The sequence below is a fragment of the Saimiri boliviensis genome, chromosome Y (assembly GCF_048565385.1).
Source record: "Saimiri boliviensis isolate mSaiBol1 chromosome Y, mSaiBol1.pri, whole genome shotgun sequence".
NCBI classification, from domain to species: Eukaryota; Metazoa; Chordata; class Mammalia; order Primates; family Cebidae; genus Saimiri; species Saimiri boliviensis.
In genome coordinates, this window is record NC_133471.1 from 12,555,367 (window position 1) to 12,573,830 (window position 18,464).

At 48.9% G+C, this 18,464-nt stretch overlaps 1 pseudogene; it reads right to left on the reverse strand.

The window, feature by feature from the left end:
* Nucleotides 1-1,503: 1,503 nt before the first annotated feature.
* On the reverse strand, nucleotides 1,504-13,929 carry LOC141583072 (interleukin-9 receptor-like; annotated as a pseudogene).
* Between the last annotated feature and the right edge of the window lie 4,535 nt (nucleotides 13,930-18,464).

An 18,464-nucleotide genomic window follows, 5' to 3' on the forward strand; every position in this document is an offset into this window, starting at 1 on the left:
CCAGGAGTTTTGGAGTCCAAGGCCAGTGGATCACGAGTTCAGGAGTTCAAGACCAGCCTGACCAACATGGTGACACCCCATCTCTACTAAAAATACAAAAATTACCTGGATGTGATGGCATGCAACTGTAATCCCAGCTCTCAGGAGGCTGAGGCAGGAGAATTGCTGGAGATGGAGGTCACAGTGAGCTGAGATCTGCTCTGTGTCAGCAGGGCTATGCTCCTGCTGTAAAGCCGAGATTGCACCTGGGCGAGAGAGACTGAGACTTCGTCTCAAAAAATAAATAAATAAACAAACAAACAAACAAATAAATAAATAGATAAAATAAAATAAAATAAAATTTGGCAGGGGCGGGATTTAGAAACAAATGCAGACAGGGAAAAATCCATTTAAAGACTGGAGCTTTAACCAGTCATGGTGGCTGACACCTGTAATTCCAATACTTTAGGAGGCCAAGGCAGGTGCATTACTTGATGTCAGGAGTTTGAGATCAGCCTGGCCAACACATTGAAATACCGTCTCTACTAAAAATACAAAAACTAGCCAGGCACAGTAGCAGGTGCCTGTAATCCTATATACTCCAGAGGCTGATTCAGGAGAATCGCTTGAACCCGGGAGGTGAAATGGAGGTTGCATTGAGCCAAGATTGTGCCACTGCACTCCAGCCTGGGCAACAAAACAAAAAGGATTGGAGCTTTGCTGTCACAAGCCAAGAAACTAACAGAAGATGAAGAGAGGCCCGAAACTGATCCTTCCTTAGTATCCTCAGAGGGAGCATACACCTGCTGAGACAGAGTAGAAATGGGACTTGGCCCACTCCCACTAACATGTTCCATACATGCCCACTGACCACCAGACCTTGCAGCATCACCCTCCAGGTGCCATACTAGCTGACTAGACCTTGCCAACTGCCTGAGAAAAAAATAAGAGAAGCATCATCCCACCATAAGGTAGTTGACTCTATCATTTGCTGGTGCACAAGGCCAGGAGAATGACCGTGGCCTTATGATAATACTTACCCCTGGCCTCATGATAATACTAAAGTCTACACCCAAAGAAGAGCTTATTGCCATTTTCTAATCACGCAATGTATGTGTTAGCCTGATTCTTTAATGCATATGATCACCATCCCCCATATGTGTGATGACACTCTCCTAACCCATAAATTATGCATGGCACCCTCCTTAAGGCACTGCTGTACCCAGAAGTCATTGAGCCTCCACTGTGCTAGTTCTAGAGCCCAGAAAGCCCAGGGCTGGTCAAACCCCACCCCTCACTCCTCCTCTGGCCCCTCCTCCCAGGTATCAATACCTTGCAACAGCCATCAAGCCCCTTTTAATCTCTAGAAAGGAGGATCAGGAGAACACTGGGACCAGCTCAAGCATCCATCCAGACAGGACCTCTGACCACTGCTAGGGGGCCCCTTCTCAGGAGGTTCAGTCCCAGATCAGGGCTCCAGAGACTTCAGTCCATTTTCCCAAATGGACATGATACATCAGGGACCTAGAATGTCCAGGACCGAGGCTTGTTGAAGACAGGAGGGAGCAACATTCCCTGGAGGTCCTCATGCAGCCCAGTCCTCTGGCAGTGACCAGCCAGCATCCAGGAACCTTCTTGATGGGTCTCCAAGCCCTGATGCTCACAGGAAAGGCCACAGGCCAGGGTTGGGATGGGCCCGGAGCTCTGCATGTTTCTAGGGAAGGTTGAGGGATGGCGTCCCCCGTAGCAGTCCAAGACACCACAGTAGTCACTGCTCCTGCTGCTGCTGTCTGAGTTTGGGGGAGCTGGCCTGGTGGGGTACATGGGGGTCCAGTCCTCCTGTGGCAGATAGGCAAGTGGCTGTGCCCTCTCCTCTCTTCCTCCAGACACACAGATTTTCAAGGATACAGTGGGCCACAGGTGAACAGTGCAATGGCCTCCTGGATGCAGGGTTCCAAGGCTCCTCGTGAGGTGCCTTCACAGTCTTGATTCAGCAGCATGCTGGTCCTGTGGACCCCCATCCAAGTCTGGAACAGAGTGTGGGAGGAAGGAAGGGCTCAGGCAGTATGTTCAGAACTCATCGTGGGAGCAGCTGCCTCCTTTCTGGCAAGCCCAGCCTCCCTCCTTTTCCAGGAAGCCCTCCTGAAGTCCACACCCAGAGGCCAAGCAGCACCTGTGTCTTGAACATTCTGTCATTGCTCCATGTGCCATCGCAGCCTGAACATGGAACCCTGAGTCCTTTCGGGCCCTCATGACTCCCCCAGCAAAGGGCTTGGTGCTCACAACAGTCTGAACCAAGGTACAGATATCTGCCCAGGATAGAGCCAAAGTGCCTCTGACAGCATGTGCCTCGGGGCCTTTCATCAGCTACTGAGACTGGGCACTCCTACCTGACACACACATACACACAAACACACACGCAAGAGTCGCTGTCAGGACTGGTGACTTTCAAAGCACTTGGCTAAGACCAGCAGAACTGAATCCTTCTGTGGGGCCACATGGGGCCCCCTACATCCAAAAAGAAGCTGTTCCCTTGGTGGGACCAGGAGCCTCCAGCCCATGCACCACACACACCACACCCTCCATCACTGCACTACTCTCTGGAGACCAACATTTGGCACTAGATCCCCGCCCAAGGGTCTAAATAACCCCTGGCAAGTGCCCTGGTTCTCTAGGGAAGGGCTGGTGCCTGCAACAGGATGACAGTCCAGGTGACCATCATGATTTGTGCCCTATTCAGCCTTGTTCTCAGCTGCCCAGGTTCTTAAGAGTCACACCTACCACCTTAGGAAAAGAGGGGGACTCTGAAAGAAGCCAGGTGTCAGTTCATGTTTCAAATTCTATTTTTGGACAAAAATCTTGAAAACTAGGCTCCTTATTGAGCGAGAAAATGATCTTTCTGCACAGTAAGCAGGAGCCGTGGTGTGGAGGGAACATCCTTGCCTCAGAGGGTCCAGGGATGCCCGAGGGCATCCAGCAGGGAAGATCCTGGAGAAGAGGGGTCAACTTGGTTCAGACCACAGGAAGGAACACTCACTGCTTCTTGTCCTCTGCCCAAAATGAGGAGTCTGAATGGAAAAACCAGAGACCACTGGAGCCTTTTCTCTCCCCCTCCTCCCACCCAGAGGGCATGAACCTCCAGCCCAGTTGCTCACTGGTTCCTCGGTTGAGAACCCAACATGGGGGAGAGGGAGGAAAGTGTGATCCGAGGGGCATCAGGGGACTAGGCAAAGCAGGAGCCCAGTGGCAGTGAGAGCCCCAATGGCAGTGCATCCACCACAGACCCTTCCCCACAAACAACTTCACAGGAGGAGGAGGTGAGGCATGTGGTGGGTGCAGACAGGTACAAACCAGAGGAGACAGAGATAAGTCATTAGACATTTACATTTTTTTTTTCCATCAACAACGGAACTGGAGACACGAGAAGAAAAAGGCATCAGCAATGGAAAAATAAAACTAATTTTTCCCCATTTGAGACATGGTATAAATAGAAATTCACTTACTATACAAAAAGGACTCCAAGCATAAACAAAGCTCCGACTCTGGCCACCAGCCCTCATGAAAGCCAACATGTTGAGCAGTCCAGTGTTCTAGTGAACCCCTGCCCCCCACACCCTGCCATGGTCTCTGAACCCACGTGGAAGTTCCCATTGTGCATATTGTAGAGGGGCTGGAAGAATGCCGCTAGAGAGGGCACGTTCTGGTAGAAGGTTCTCTTCACCCTGAGGCCAGGAGAGGCCAGTCAGAGGCCTATGGCAACGCAAGTGGACTGAGGTCACTGCAGAGGATGAGCCTCTCTTCCATCTCATCACATCCCAACCCACTCTCAGGTCAGGACCCATCTGGGCCTCCTTGCCTAATGGCCACATGGGACTGATTTATGCCGAGGCACATGTCCTTGACAGCATGACCTGCAATGGCAGGTTCAGAACAGAGAGTTACCGGCTGTATCCTCTGTCCACAGAGGGAGCCAGCACCTCCAGAAACCCGTCTTTGTCATCAGCAGGAGGTCTGCAGCTCCCGTGCCACCCAGTGTCTCCCTGAGCACCATACTTGCTGCTGAGGATCCACTGACTCTCCCACAAGGGTGTCACCTGGGCTCCAACCCAGCAGGTCCAAAGAGACCTCATCAACTTCCCAGTAAGGCTGTTCCCATTTTCCCCACCTCAGGGGTCACCACTCGTATCTCAACCAGCCACACGTCCCCTCTATTTCTCCTCCTAAGACACCGCAATTCCCTCTTCTTTGCTCTTTCTCCAGTTCTTTGGCTGGCTCAAGCCAAATCATCTCCTGGTGGGTACCCTATTGGTGCACATTGGCCTCCAGAAGGTCTCCCATGTTCCCTTGTCCAGCGATCCACTCCTCAAAAGATAAAGTAGGTTGTATCACACAGTTTCATACTTTCCTTTGCTCCAAGGAGAAGCCAAGTGCCCTCCCACTTGGCCCCAGCCAACACCCCTGTCCCCACACCCTCTTTTTCACATCTACTCCCTGACACGGCCCGAGCACCCTCTCTTGAAACCTGACATGCGGTGCATGAGGCATGATGGTTTATTTAAGGAGTGCCCTTGTCCAGCTTGTTCTCTAACACATCTGCCAGGGTGAGAACAGGGTCCCATGCACACCAGATGCCCCAAATGTCCTTTCATAGAATGTGTGAACAGATGAATGAACAGAGCTCCTCCAGAGGCAGGAGACCAGGACCTTGGGCTCCTGATCTCCATGATTCTGGGTTTGGTTGGGACCAAGCTGTCCTTATCTTCAGCCTCTGCCCCAGATGCCCCTTCCCTTCTCTCCTCTGGCAACTTGAGAAACCTCTTCTGACCAACAGGGAAGACTGGAGAAGCCCACTCCACTGTTAACCTCGACAGTGGGGAGGGGAAGGGAGGAACCAGACAGGGGTGGCCCTTGATACCCCACCCACCTCACACTCACATAGGCACATAGAGATACATCTTCACACGTACACTAAGACATGTACACCCTTACCCTTTCACACAAGTGCGCACAAACACACACACACACACACACACACACACACACACACACACCAGCTACCTACCTGGGTGGCAGCTTGAACAGAAAGTAGATCAGGCCAGTCAGCAGGAGAAAGACAGACACAGCAACAAGGATGTTGTCTGGGTGCCCCAAGGGTGGGATCAGAGGACCTATGGGCAGGAAGGGCACAGGGTTTTGAGCAGCCTCAGTGCCAGGAGGCTTCCCACAAACCTACATGGCAAAGGTGCACTGTTTAGTGCCCTGGGCCAAAGTGGAAGGTTCGTGATGGGCCTTGAAGGTTTGTGTCACCTGTTGAAGGACCTTGTTTATGAGCCATATACCTGGGCCTCACTCTTTCCATCTTCCACATGTTGGGTCATAAGGTCCATGGGACCTCTCAGCACTGCAATGCACAAGGGTCAGCCCAGCTCTCACTAAGGACACTGAGGTCACATCCAGCCTCCATGCAGGAGCACCAGCCCTGGTGTGCAGCCCTGCCGACCTCAGTCCTAACAGGTGCCACTGTCTACAAGTTCTCAGGAAGCCCCAGCGTTGACAGGTGTTTGCTTCCTCCATTTAGACCTCAGAGCTTCAGAGGATGGGTGTCAACTGGGGCATGACTGCCTCAAGGAGGGGCTTCCAGGAGGTTGAAAGGGTGTGGGGGTGAGGTGAACAGGGTAGAGGACACCCAGCCCAGACTCTAGAAGTGCAGGAGCCAAAGCAGTGCCCACCTTTTCTCTGGGGAGCCTGGAAGCACACAGGCTGGCTCCACTCGCTCCACTGGCCTGTATAATGTTCCTCCTCCTCCACGTCATCCTCCATCATGGCCATCTGGACACACAGCCTGGCCTCATGAATAAAGCCAGTGTCCAGCTCAAAGGCTTCAAGTATAAGCCCAGTAACTCCAACAATGTGATCCCTGTGCTGGGCCCGCTGTGGGGGTGGAGACAGTTAGCAGGGGCTGAAGGTGGGGCTTCAACCTTCAACCATCGAGAATACACACATGTATTATTATATGTATATAACATGCCTGTGTTAACACATAGGCACACTTGCCACATTCATGTGCACACACACAGAGAAGGCGTTCTTTGACACTGACACTCACACACAGACACAGCTGCATTTGCCCCAGATACACATATGCACACGCAGGCAAACATCTACAGGGACGCTTTCACACTCATCACAGTTGCATGCACACTCATATGCACAGCACATGCATTTATGCATGAGCACACTCACCACACTCACCACAGTTGCATACACACCCATCCACACAGGCACACTCACATATACAAACACCAGGCACTGGCACACTTTCATGTACACTTACATATAAACACGCAAACATGAGTGTGAAAACACATAAGTGTGCACATTTCCATGTGTGCACACATAAGTACATACATGCACACTCACCACACTTACGGGCACACACCCGCAGAGACAGGCACACTCAGCCTAACTCCCATGCACGCACACATGTGCATGTCACTATATGTGTATGTATACACACACCTAGCCCGAGTTCCTCCCCTCCTCATCACTGCCAGTTGACATCTCCCTGTATAGAGTGGGGATTCTGCCCTGGGCTGCTGTTCCCAGGAGAGCGGAGTCTGGAGAAAACCAGCCAAAGTGTTACCTCTTCCTGCTTCTTGAAGGCCAGCTCATAGCTGAGAAGTGTGGTCACTGGCTCCAAGGCAGGACTGATGATTCAGGTCAGCGTGCAGTGGCCAGTGCTGGCATTGCTCTGCAAGTCAGAGGTTGGATCCAGCTTAACTGGAACAGAGTGAATCCATGTGAGGCTGAAGGTCCATGGGTCTGGGTCTGTCAGTCAGCACACCCAAGAGTGGGGATCTGAAAGATTCCCAAGGGGCATGGTCAAGACCCTCTCCAACCAGACACCTGACTGGAAGACAGGTCCAGTAAAGCCCCAGGCGGGACAGGACAGCAATCACATCCACTGGCCTCCACAGCGTGATTAGGTGGTTTCTAAATATTGCTTCCCTTTCCTTCTCAGTCAACTGCTGGAAGTTCTTCCCAACATATTATTGGAGTCCTTCTTGGGATGACTGAAGAGCATTTCCCATGACTTAAATGGCAGCCGTGCCCCAACTAGCAGCCCTGCAACTTGATTTCATGCTAAAACCCTGACCCTGCAGTAACTATGTGGGCCCTCGCCTCCCAGGGGCCACCCCGCCCCCAGCCCTGGATCTCACTTGGCAGGGACTGAGAACACTCACTGGGCCATGGGGTGTTGCCCCCAGCTACCAGGCAGCCAGGATGTTCTTGCCAAGGGGTCCATCCCAGACCTATAGCTGCTGTTCACTGTGTCTCTGGGGCAGGTACTGTGGGTCCACCAGGCTGACCAGCTCCCTCCCAAACACGCAGTGGTGGAAAGTGATGGTGAAATTGTTGGATGGCAGGATCACTGCCTCGGGTGGCAGCAGTAGAGTGCACTCACTGCCCTGCAACATGCACTTATGTGTGCCACCAGGCGCCTGGTTGCTGGAAAGGGTGTGTATCAGAACCACGGGGCTGCTACACTGTTCTGGTTCAACTGCTGCAATCCTGGAGACCTCTCCCTCATCCCTGTCCAGGTGGTCATGGCCCGACATCCTCACCTGGTAAAGAGGAGCCAGGTGCTGGAGCCCTAGGCCAGCTCTGAGGCAGACCAGTGGCAATGGATCCTCAGGATGTTGTTGGTGAGGCAGGTAAAGGTTTCAGCCCTTGGCCCTGGAAATAATGATGGTTGGCAGCCAACGGTAAGTGCTTCAGGGCAGAACTGAGCTGGAGGGTTGGGGGGATCTGATGGCTGACACCTTCGCAGGGCAGTCACCAGTCAATGATCCCAGAATCTATTCAGGGAAGCACTGATAGGCCTGGGAAGTGATGAGCTCTGACTCATGGTGCCTGGGCCAGTTAGACTCAGAGAGGTGTCAAGAGGATGAAAGAAATGAGACTAAGGTCAATCCAGACGCCGAAGGTAGGGAGGTATAGGTCGGAGACTAGAGACTGAGGTCCAGGCTGACCCCTAGAGGACATGCCCCAGCACAGTTTGGACCAAACATTTTCCTAGGGGCTCAACAGAGGACAATCCAGTCCCCCAGACATGCCCTAGTTCTCCACCCATCTCACACAGACACCAGTGCCCAGCCCTCACCTCATCCTTCCCCTGGGATGGAGACTCCCGAGCAGACATGTGCAGATGCAGATGCAAGCCAGGAGCCAGGTGCCCATGACTTGCCTCAGGGCCTCACTCTCCAAGGTCCAGCCTTCAAAGGACTGGGCTGAGGGCCCTGTGCAAGTGAGCCATCCCACTCTGGAGGGGTGCTCCCCGTGAATTACTCTGGAGGGGTGCTCCCCACTCACACAGTGTCCTGTGAAATACACTGGGCAACCTCTCCAGTCTTTCACTGACAGGCATTTGGGTTGGTTCCAGGTCTTTGCTATTGTAAACCATGCTGCAAAAGACATTCGTGTGCAAGTGTCCTTATAGTAGAACAATTTATAATCCTTTGGACATATTCTCATATATACCATAGAATATTACACAGCCATAAAAAACAATGAGTTTGTGTCCTTTGTATGGACAAGAATGAACCTGAAAACTATCATTCTCAGCAAACTGACACGAGTAGAAAATCAAACACTGCATGTTCTCACTCATGAGCAGGGGTTGAACAGCGAGAACACGACACAGGGAGGGGAGCATCACACACTGGGGTCTGTTGGAGGGAAATAGGGGAGAAACAGTGGGGGATGGGGAGAGATAGCATGGGGAGAAGTGACAGATATAGGTGAGTGGGAGGAAGGCAGCAAATCACACTGCCATTTGTGTACCTATCCAACAATCTTGCATGTTCTTCACATGTACCCCAAAACCTACAATACAATTTTTTTTTGTAAATTTTGTAAATTTCTTTAAAAAAAAAAGAAAAAAAAAAGAAAAAAAAGAAAGAAAGACACTGGGCACCATTGCCTAGGCTTTACTCACAAGAAACTGAAGCTCAGAAAAGCCATTTGACCCAGCCAGACTCATGACTGCAGTGTGTGAGGTGCACCCTCAAACTTAGATCCTGTACTCTGACTCAGCTAGGTCTCCACGTCTGCCTCAGCCAGCGCATCTCCCCGCACCCCCACAGAGGAGTCAGGGTTGGGGGCACTTGTTACTCGCATTCACAGGCAAGGAGCTGAGTCCTGAGAAGGGGAGATGGCTTGCCCAGGGTCACACAGACAACCTCTACAGAATTTTTTTTTTTTTTTTTTTTTTTTTTTTTTTTAATGGAGTCTCCCTCTGTTGCTCAGGCTGGAGTGCGGTGGTGCAATCTTGGCTCACTGCAACCTCTGCCTTTCTGGTTCAAGTGATTCTCCTGCCTTGGCCTCCCAGGTAGCTGGGATTACAAGCGTCCGCCGCCACACCTGGCTAATTATTTTGTATTTTTAGTAGTGACGGGGTTTCACCACGTTGGCCAGGCTGGTTTTGAACTCCTGACCTCAATGGGTCCTCCTGTCTTGACCTCCCAAAGTCTTGGAATTACAGGTGTGAGCCACCGTGCCCAGCCTCTATGTATTCTCTCTCCTTTTTGTCTTCTTAAAGACCCATCCCAGGGTTCTGCCCCAGGAAGGTAGACAAGGATGGTAGCAGGGTATCTGTCCCAAGGAAGAGCACCACCAGAAAGGCAAAGCCCCCCATGCTGAAGAGTGAGGCCTGAGCCCCAGGATCTCTGGGGGAGCCAGAGGTTGGCTGGAGATGAGGGGCTGGGTGTCAGAAAGTACTTGGGTGTGGGAAGTCTGCTGATGCCCTATCACCCCATTTGCAGCTCCAGATGCTACAGCGATAACCCCTAGGCAGGAAGCAGGGCCAGCCTAGTTATACAAGACTGATTAGTGATAAGGAAGGAGAAATTAAAACAGACATGCATGCAAACTACATCAAGCACACCCTTTTGAAACCTGCACATCCTCAATGGACAGTGGGCACTACACTAACCCCACTACACGTCACTCCCGGCAGTGTATCCAGGTACCCACAGGACAGTCCCCCGTTAAGACTGATGATCAGGAAGTCTCACCCTTCCCTAGAATGGAGCATGCAGCCTGTCACCACCAGCCACAGCATGAAACACCATGGCAAGTTCTCTGCAGCAGTGTCTGTTCCTTCTTGCAGCAGTTACTGGAAAGATGGGGTAGACAGTCAGCCAGCTCTTGGGATATGTGAAGGCAGGGTTAGAATGATTACCAGGACCGTAAGGAAGCCCAGGCACAACAGCCACACCTAAGAGCTGACCTAGGCCCCAAGAAGAATGACCGCTACAGCAGCCGTGGAGAAACACCCACATCTGTGTTGAATCAGGCCAGGCCGGCCATAGGCTAACCCAGAAGCAGATGGCTTGAGAGCAAGGAGTGGGATGGGGTGGCTGAAGGAAGAGGTCCCTTCCTCCATCCTGGACCATAGGGCCAATCAGTCCAGGCTGGTGCACACATCTCGACCTGCAGCATCCCTGCTCCTGGATGTCACCAGGGAGGCCTCACCATAGCTCAAACAACACCCGCTCACAGGATGGTTGTGAGAGCAGGAGGGAAACCCAGTGTCTGCAACCTGGGACAGAGCTGCCCCTGACACTCCCAGTCCTCCTGGGGAGCCTGGCTGATATCACTGCCCGGCACAGCCTCTCCCAGATTGGGTCTGTGGACATAGCCTTCAGTCCATGGGTCATGTTTTGGTCTCTTCTGAGATCCCTATCTCTTCCATGGCCTCAATGTCAAGCTCTGGCCCAGATGGCTACTGAGCCTCGTGGCCTGCCTGCCCTGGTTTCCTGGGCCACTGTGAAGCTGTGGGCTGCCCTGCACTTGGAGCCCTGCCTCAGGCCACAGGCTCTGCCACACCCACAGGAGGGTCTTCAGACAGGCTCAGCCCTTCACCCTCCCTGGCCCTCATCCCCTGAGCACTCACGTAACACCAAGCAGAATTTTAGACCAGAGCAGGCCACCGTCAGGGAGCCTGGCTATGTAGCCCTGGGCTCCTCTGTGACATGAAGCACATTCTCCAAGTTGGCCTTATACAATTACACAGAGCTCATTATATATACAATTATTTTTTTTTTTTTTTTTGAGACAGCATCTTGGTCTGTCACCCAGGCTGGAGTGCAGTAGTGTGATGACGGCTGACTGCTACCTACACCTCCTGAGTTCAAGCGATCCTCCTGCTTCAGCCTCCCAAGTAGCTGGGATTACAAGCATGTGTCACCACATCTCACTAATTTTTTTTTTTTTTTTTTTTTTTTTTTTTCGAGACAGAATCTCAGTCTGTCACCACTTGCCAGGCTGGAGTGCAGTGGCAGGACCTCAGCTCACTGCAACTTCCGCCTCCTGGGTTCAAGTGATTGTCCCACCTCAGCCTCCTGAGTAGCTGGAACTACAGGCATACCAACATGCCCAGCTTATTTTTTATTTTTATTTTTAGTAGAGACGAGTTTTCACCACATTGGCCAGGATGGTCTCAATCTCTTGACCTGGTGATCCACCCGCCTCGGCCTCCCAAAGTGCTGGGATTACAGGCGTGAGCCACCACTCCTGGCCTGATTTTTGTATTTTTAGTAGAGACAGGGTTTCACCATGTTGTTCAGGCTAGTCTCAAACTTTCAGCCTCAAGTGATCCACCGATTTTGGCCTCCCAAAGTTCTGGGATGAGAGGCATGAGCCAACACACCTGGTCTAATTTTGTCTTTTGTAATGGGGACAGGGAAGCATATCCTGGTTCTTGTAGCCCATCCAGTAGGCTGGCAGCCATTGAGGTGGATAGGGTGGAAGTTGCTATTTAAGTGGGCACTTGTCCAGCAAGTTCTTCTGTCAGCCGGGGGAAGAGGAAGAAATGCAGACCCTGGTACCCTAGACGCAGCTGAAGCCTGGGGTCATGGAAGCTGTGACAGAAGATGGGGCTGGAAATGGGAGCAGGGTCCTGAATTGACAGGACCCAAGGGTTGGGCAGTGGTCATAGGCCAGGGCTGGAGTAAAGGTATTGGCACAGATTCCTGGAGTCTGCAGCTAAGATGTAAGTTTAGCTCACAGTATTCAAGCTGCCACATTTGTTAACCATCTAGCCCACAATTTTTCTGTTTCTTTGGGTACTCAAATTGATATTGATTCTAAATTGGAGGCTAAGCTTAATGCTTTAGAACAAACTGTTACTGTTTTGGGTGACAAGGTTCATAATCTTCAGTCTCGTCTCCATTTCCGTTGTCATGCTGATTATAATTCCATTTGTGTTACTAGTGCTCCTTATAATGACTCAGAATGGGACTGGCCTCTGGTCCGTGCCCATCTACAAGGCATTTGGAGTCACAACAATCTGTCTTTAGACATTTTTCGCTTACAGCGTCAAATTCATGCTATTGACTTTTCTCGCAGACAGCTGCTGCAGGATGCCACTATTGCCCGCGACATTGTGGACACGTTGTCCTCTTGGACTCGTGGTTTTCATTTACATTCCCTTTCTACCTTAATTGGCATTGGAGGTTTCCTCCTTGTACTCATCATTCTCTTGTCGTTCCTCTTCTGCCTTGTGTTCTCCTCCCTCCAGCACCTTCAGCTCCAGATACCTGCAGCCACGAGGAATAATGTCTGGATGTGAACAAGCTTTGTGATCACAGGAAATTGTTACTTTTTACAACCACTGATTGTGTATCTGACTTTTCAATTGTATAGGCCATGTAAGGTATACATTTACATTTCGTCTTGCAACCATTGTGTATTTGACTTCTCTATTGTATAGGCCATGTGAGGCATACATTTACATTCCTCTTACTATGATGTAAACCAGAGCCAAGAAAGTGTATTTATTCCTGGCCTTTGAAAAATAAAATTTGCTGTTTAGGCACAGCCTATCAGCCCTCCAGACGCCTCGCTTTCTCTCTCTCTGTCTTTATTATTTTCTCAGGCGCACTTCCTCTTCCAGGTATTGGGACCCTCTTGCAGGTCGAGAGACCCCCGGGCAGACGTGCCTACCCGTCCGGACGGTCCACGACACAGGACCCCTGCCGCCTGTGCTCTGACGTCTGCCCTACTCTTGGCTAAATCTGTCCCCTACCACTGTGATCTTGCCTCTGGTATATGAAACACTAAACTTGAACAAGCACACTAACTCCCCTCTGCACTGAAACTGAGCAGAAGTGAGAGACCAAGTTCAAGCCCAACCATGAGCCCCAATCAAACCCAAATGTGAACCCCATCAAAATCCCAGAACACTACACTTACATATGAACCAGAAAATGTACTTGAACCCATAAACCCTAAAACTAAGCCCTAGAAACCCAATTCTAACCTCGACTTGACAAACAAGCCAAACCCCAAGCCCATCCTAATACTAACTCTAATTCCAAATCTCATCTAAAAGTCAAACACTGAATATAAGTCAGAACCTGAATCTAAACATTTGAACCCTAAAACCAAGCCAAAGTGAAAGCCGAAGCCTGAACCAGAACACCGGTCTATATCAAGGCCAATGCTCTTCCCAGGTTTGACCTCATGCCACCCTAACCCAACTGTAATCAAACCCCTTGAGATTTCAGCATCCCAACATTCTAGTGATTGAAATAATGAAAATTCTGATCAGACTATTCCTTACACATGTTAACTATTCACTTTTTTGTCCATTATTTCTTTTTTCCACATTATGATTATAAACTGCTGACATATTACTGTAGCACAGGTAGCCTAAAGTTACAACCTGAGCAATGCCGTTTTATAAAGGAAAAAGCTTTTTTTTAAAATAAATTGTAAAGGCTGCCCCATTCTCCTCAGAATAACTGTGGGCCTTGGCCTCTGTAAATACAACTGCTAGTTTACTTTGCAAAATGCAAAAGGTAAAGCCGCTTATCAGTAACTGCCAGAGTTGATAGTCTTTGCTTACCGGTAATAACCAGAATAAGCATCTCCATCTAATTCCATCCCGGCTCCTGCAGCTTGTAATAATTGACTAAAATATGTTATTTCTACACTAACTCAGAAAATGTGTAAACTAACGCTTATCTTGACTTCTGTAAGCCACTTAGGTAACAATCAAATTGCCAACAAGTCTTCTAGTCCTCAGAATGTCTGGAGACCCTCACCCTCCTCCCTGCCCGGGAAGTGATTTATGGAATCACCTGGCCCTCAGAATATCTGAATACCTTCACCTCTACACCCCGCCCCACACTCTCACCTGCACTTCCAAGGTGGCTTTTTGGGCATAAAAAGAATTGGCACCTTCCTTTTCCCCAGCCATGGGTTGGAGAGACGCGAGTCCTCTGTGGCCACCTGCAACAATAAACCCTGCAATTTGGTATACTTTTGTCTTGGTGTTGACTCTCTGTGCTTGGTCCAGTACAACATTACTTCTTTGTCAAGTAGGAGGAGATAACTTCAGGGCCACATACACACACACACACACACACACACACACACACACACACACACACACACAAAGAAAAAAAAAAAAAAGCAGACTGAATGGATGTTTAGAAGGATATTAGGACCAGCTGTTGATGCCCAGAAGTTTGGTTGTTCAAGGTGTTACCTGAGATTGAAGAAACATAGACTTCCCCCTTCAGTTTTCTGAAACAACCCTCCCTTATTCCCTAACTGCATAAAAACTCCTTGTTGCCTCTTTTTGTTAAGGCAGATTTGACAGATCTTGCTTTCTGGTCTTATTGCTTTGGCAAAATCTAATAAACCTTCCTCTATCTCCAAGAACTGGTGTCTCAGTGTTTGGCCTCAGCTGTGCATTGGGTACATGAGTTTGAATTTGGGGTTCCAGGACATAATCACAATAATCCAAAGCAGCCCCAACTCAATTCTAGCCCAAGTTTCAGTCAAAACGAGCACCTCAACCCTAACCCTAACTGAACCCAAGCCAAGCCCTAACCTCAGCCCTGGCATAAACCTGAGCCTGAACCTAAACATTACAACAAAAACAACCCTGATCACAAGACCAACCCTAAACTTTAAAATCATATTTGACTCCTACTAAGAGTTCACATCTAAATCCTTAAGACAAATCCAGAAAAGAACACAAACATGAGCCTTAAACTATAAAGCCAACTCAAACCCATAGGCAAACTCAACCAGAATCTGAACCTGAAATTTAACCCTAAAACTTAATCCTAAACATGAACCAGGAGCCAAACTCTAAAATTGAAAAAGAAGTCATATCCTTAAAAGCCAAAACCAAGCCTGAATCACAGCTTGAGCTGAATCCTGATCAATACTCCTGCTGAAATTCCAACCCCAAACTTTGCCCTCAAATACAACCCTAATCCAGCCACAATCAGAAACAAGACCCTACTCACAACCTGAACCCTATCCGAAATCCAGGCTAAGCTTTATCCCCAGTCCATTCACAGAACGTACCAAGTCCCAGACCCAGCTCCAGCCCATGCCAAGCCCTAGCCTGAGGACTGAGTCCAAACTCTTAACCCAATTCCTAAATCGATCCTGACTCAAACTCTGTACCCAACTGTTCCTAACCCTACCACATACCCAACGCTAAATTTTTAAAACCATAAACTCCAACCTCAACATCCGATCTAAACCCATAAACACAAACCTGTACTAGAACTGAACTCGACTTTCTAAAGCCTGAACCCAAGCTGGAATCCCTAAACCCTAAAACCAAGCCAAGTCAGAACTCAAGCCTGAGCATAATAACAAACCCAATTCAAATCCAATATTCCAAAGCCCAAACCTAATCCCAAACCTAACCCTCACACCCCACATCCACACTTGACATCAACCCCGGCCCCAACAACAGTCAGAGCTTCAACCTCCAAGCTAGACATAAGCCTGAGCTTGAGCAGAAGCCAAATCCCAGAACCCATTCTGAACCAAACAACAACCTGAATCCCAACTGCAATGCTGACTTCAACCTGGGACCAAACCTGCCTGTTTTCCAAACCCTGTTTCCAACCACAACAACACCAAATTAAAGTCCTAAACATGAAATATGACCTAAATCCAAACTGAACTTAAAGCATAACTTGCTCAAACTCTAAACATTAAAGCCTAACTCAAACTTAAAGACAAAACCTGAACCCCAATCAAAATCCTAATCCAAAGCCCTTAGCCATAATATTTAAATGGAGTCAGAGACCAAATCTGGGCATGAATGTGAACTGCAATCCAAACTCTGAACCTGAAACTAAAATTGAACTCCTAAATCCTGAACCTAACTACACTCCAGTCCAAGCCTGAATCCTAAAACCAAACCAAAACCTAAACCCGATGCATGAACTACACCCTGATCTCAAAAGGTCCCCAAAAGGCCTAAGCATGAACCCAAACTCAAACTGGCACTCTAACCCTAAAGTCAAACTGCAAACCTAACTAGAACACTGCACCTGACCACTAACCTGAATTCAAAACCCAAACCCTGAAACCAGTACTGAGGCTAGATCCAGGTTGAGGGATCATATCCTGACTTTATTCCAAACCCGGACGTGATTCTTTACTCAAATCCTGATCCCAAAGCTAACCTCAACTTCAACCTTTCCCATAGTCCCAAAATCAAACTCAGCCTCAACACCAGCCCAAACTCCATCCCCATCCATGGCATCAACTCCAGTCTAAGCAGAGCACTAGAACAAACCTAAGCCCAAAACTCTAAGCTGAGCCACATTCTAAACCCAGACACAACCCCACACCCAAACCTGGAGCTCTAGTCCAATCATATGTCCAATACCTGACCCATGCCCTGAGTCTGACCTGGAGCCAAATAGAGACTCTAACCTGAATTCATACCCAAGTCTAAATCCCTAAACATAAAACTATTGCCAGAGTCTGAGTCCAAGCCCATGCCCAAACTGTAAATCCAATCTAATCTTAAACTGAAACCACAACTTAAACCCTGAACTCAACCCTTAAACTAACTGTAATCTGAAACCAAACTCCAATCAAATTTGCACTTGAACTCTGATACTGAATGACAGCGAGACCACAGGCATAATATTTAAAACTTACCTGAGTGAGAGCTCATGCCCAAATGTGAATCACTCCAGCACTGACTTCAAATCTAAATCATAATCCTGAACCCAAACCCTAAATTGTAAATCTGCATTCAGAACTGAACATTGAACCCAAACCACTAAACTCCAAACACAAGTCAGTGCCTGAACCTGAACAGGAAAAATAAATCCAAATCTGAACCTGAACTAGAATCCAAACCCAGCTAATCCCAATCCTATTAACATTTTCAGCCCACGCCTTAAGCTAGTATAAAGCAGGTTCACTGTGCACTGCTTACCAGCTTGTCTGGGTCTGGTGACACAAGTTATATGAAGCACATTTATTAATTATAAATAGGCAGCAAGGGAAAACAGAAGCCTAGAATTTACTGTGAGCCAGTCCCTCAAGGCTCAGGAAAGTTGCTCATGGCAGATAGATAGACTCCTGCCTGTGTATGCCTCCCTTGAACTGCAACTGAAGGATCCTAGAAAGTTGTCTTCTCTGGAGTGTATACTCTGGGGAGTAAAGGAACCACTTGTTTGAAGTGTGATATGACATCCTGTTCTGGGTGAGGGGCACTGGAATGGAGCCTGGGCTGTTCCAGTTGGTTCTTCTTATCTCAGGGTGTTGCATTCCCAGACATTTTACAATTATTCTTGAGAATTACCAGAAAAGGGGAGAACTGGGATGGTCCAAGGATATCTGGAGAACTATCCTGCACCTAGATCCATCCTAAGCCTCTGCCCTAACCTCAATCTCAGTCATAGCCCAAGGTCTAGCCCAAACTGAGCACTGGTCAGAGCCCTATCATGAACTGGATTCAGAGCCCGAGCTTCAATGCAGACCTCAAACTGAACCAAACCCCAACCTGAAATCCCAGCCTCAGCTCTAGCCCAGAACCAAACGTCATTTCAATCACGTTCTTTCGCCCAACCCCAAATAGTAAACTCAAATACAAATCCAAACTCTGAACCTGAACCAGAATGCAAGTGTGCATTCATAAACCCTAAAAATCAAGTCAGAGTACAAGCCTGAACCCAAACCACATTTCAAATTAAGCCAAAAACTCAGTCTCAACATCCACACTAACCCTAACCCAAAACTTATACCATAAACTCTGACCATAAATATAAACCTTAATTCCAAACTCAAAATCTAACCCAGACTTGAACCCAAATTTTTAAGCCATAAAACTGAGCTAGAGTCTTAACCTGAAATGGAACCCCTACACTCCAGGCCTAAACTCAAACCTGAGCTAGAATCTTACCAGAATCCCTAAACCTGAACACATGCCTGTAACCCAACCAATCCTAAACCTAACCTATACCCTGACTATGATTTCAATCCTAAATTTGAACTTGATTCCAATTCAAAACCTTTAATCTGGCTGGGTGCGGGGGCTCATGACTATAATTCCAGCACTTCGGAAGGTCAAGGCGGGTGGATCACTTGAGGTCAGGAGTTTGAGGCCAGCCTGGCCAAGATGGTGAAACCCCGACTCCACT